We start from the raw sequence: 2,692 nt of genomic DNA, 5'->3' as shown, positions 1-2,692 counted from the left end.
TTCCTTAGGAATGACCTTTCTGTTATAATTAGTAACTTACATGCAGCTAAGAAAAGTGAAAGTTAATGGACTTAGTTTCTTGCATTGCTGCTTTATTAAACTGTTAATCTCTGAAACAAACAACAAGAGTCCTAGAGACACTGCTCAGTGGAGTAATCATGTTCCCTTTCATTTGCTGAGAATAGGTAATGTAGACATACATGGTAACATAACAATGGTCAGTAAGTAAAACCTCATTATACAATACTAAATCTATATACACAAGGGAAAGGTATGTCCAATGGCTGTTGGGAGGAACTTCCAATAATTTCTTCTTTCCCAGTTTCCCAGACATTAGATTCAAGACTTCAGTGGAACAGGAAAGAATGAAAAAACAAAGGTAGAAAGGAAGGGAGAGGAAATACAAAAAAGAAAGAAAAAATGATCTTATAAATGGTGAATCCACAAAGTCACAAATCTTTAATAAGAAACCAAAAATAGAAAGAAGGAAAATAAAAGAAAAATTTTAAAAATACTTAGCTTCGTGTAACCCACTCACAACTTTGGTCAATGTATGAGCTAGAAAAAACGGTAAGGGAATTTGAAAGAGTCTTCAAGTTCCCAGTAGAGGATGGGAGCAACCTAGCTTTGGAACTATGAGTGAAGTGGTTCTTTTCTGAGTCTTAGGTGAAGATTACAGTATAATGTTAGATCTTTGCATACACTGAGATTTCTCCATAGTCATAGACTGTTGGTCATATACCCTCAGGACACCAAGAAAACTCTTTAACCCAGCCACAAGATAAATGGATTATTTTTCTTTTTTACAATTTTTACAAATATTGTTTAATAAAGCAGGTACAGACTACGTCCATTTAAAATGCATAGCCCAGGCCAAAAATTACAAATAAAATAAAGAAGAACAGTATTCTGTTGTATTCATTTCTGCATGAAAACTTTTTAAATTGTTAATGAAAATTAGAACTGCTCTGGGGTCTTCTGACAAGATTTTTTGAGATGGGGTCTCGCTCTGTCACCCAGGCTGGAGTGAAGTGGCATGATCTCGACTCACTGCAACCTTTGCCTCCCAGGTTCAAGCGATTATCCTGCCTCAGCCTCCCAAGTAGCTGAGACTACAGGTGTGCACCACCATACCCAGCTAATGTTTTTTTTTTTGTACTTTTAGTAGAGATGGGTTTTGACATGTTGGCTAGGTTTGTCTCGAACTACTGAGCCTGAGCAATCCACCTGCCTTGGCCTTCCAAAATGCTGGGACTACAGGCATGAGCCACTGTGCTTGGCCCTAACAAGATTTTTAAAAAATCTTAAAATGCCTTTTCTTCAGTGAAGCCATCTTTGGAGTTAGGCATTACTCTCACCTTTTCTGTTGTCTTGACTTCAACCTGATATTCCTCTTCTTTCTTGAAGTAGCTTCAAGTTAAGAAAAGGTCATTTTTCCTCAGTCCAGTTCTCTGAAAAACTTCTACCTGCCACTGAAAGTCATAGTCCAGGAGTAAGCCATCACATGCTAGAACCTCAGGGCCAACTGGAAAGTCATTATGAACCCTTGGATTGATCTATCTCATTTATCACCAAATGCCCAAAAACACATGGTCCTGAGAAAGGTAGCCTCTCTGTGCACACGTGTACTTTTTCAAAAGGAGATGGCAATACGCAGGGGGCTGGGCTTGATCACCAAAAGTCAGCACAATGAAAACAAACAATAATGGATAATGAACATTAGAATTCAAATTAGCAGCTGTTTTAAAAAGATTGGGGTTCCAGTTTTCAATTTCATTTTGAACACCACATTACAAAAAAAAAAAAAAATTTAAAGATTGAGGGGAGAAGAAAAATAAAAAGAATATCTAAACTGTTGAATGTTGGTTCCTGATAAGCTTCAATCATGTCTTCTTCCTCCATTCCCAGTTCTTTCGAAATATGATTATCAGCGCTTCTCTGACTTTCAAAGAGAAACCCGAGTAAATTCATTGGAACGCTCTGTCTTTGACAGTATAATTCTTTGAGTTTCTTGAGATGTGTTGCCATTTTCTCTTTGAAGTGAATCTCACTGCTATCCTGTCTAATGACTTTGAGTTTAATGTATTTTGTTTCCTTCTTATCCCCCAAGTCCTCAGTTGAAGGTTTTGCCTCCTGGTCAGACATGGTGACAGTGGTTTCACCCAGGGGATCTCCACATGCCAGCAGCCTCCGGTAGGCAGAACCTCACTCCAGGGTTGACAAATCCATTTTCCTTCCCCATGGTACATCGCAGCAGCCATAAATGAATTCTTTCTCTATGTGTCCTTAAGTTCAAATAAAAAGCTCAACTATGGAATGCATTATACACTGTTGTTTATCTTATTGGTTTCAACAATTTAATGCAGGATCCATAAGCAGTTCTAATCATCAGATAAAAAAACTAAAACTTAGTAGAAACATTGAATAGATGGCATCTACTTTCATCTCCTACTTCATAAGGGGATGTCCTTTCATGCCAGGTTGGTACTAGCCTGTTGTTCTTAAGCTGATACAGTATTTCTCCAGTCACAATGGTATCTGGCTGTAGACCCTAACTATTAGGATGAGCTTTTAAAGATCATACATGGAACCTGCATCAGTTGAAGAGCAGTTAGTGAGAACCTTTCATAAAGGACTGGTCCTCCATTTAAAACAAGAGCTCTTTCCCAGGGCAAAATGAATCAGTAAGAAA

The 2,692-nt window shown here is 38.0% G+C and overlaps 1 pseudogene; it reads right to left on the bottom strand.

Moving 5' to 3' along the window:
* Positions 1–1,773: 1,773 nt before the first annotated feature.
* Positions 1,774–2,145, bottom strand: LOC703624 (small ubiquitin-related modifier 1 pseudogene; annotated as a pseudogene).
* Between the last annotated feature and the right edge of the window lie 547 nt (positions 2,146–2,692).

The sequence above is a fragment of the Macaca mulatta genome, chromosome 6 (genome assembly GCF_049350105.2).
Source record: "Macaca mulatta isolate MMU2019108-1 chromosome 6, T2T-MMU8v2.0, whole genome shotgun sequence".
Lineage (NCBI taxonomy): Eukaryota > Metazoa > Chordata > Mammalia > Primates > Cercopithecidae > Macaca > Macaca mulatta.
This window is presented reverse-complemented; position numbering and strand designations above follow the sequence as displayed.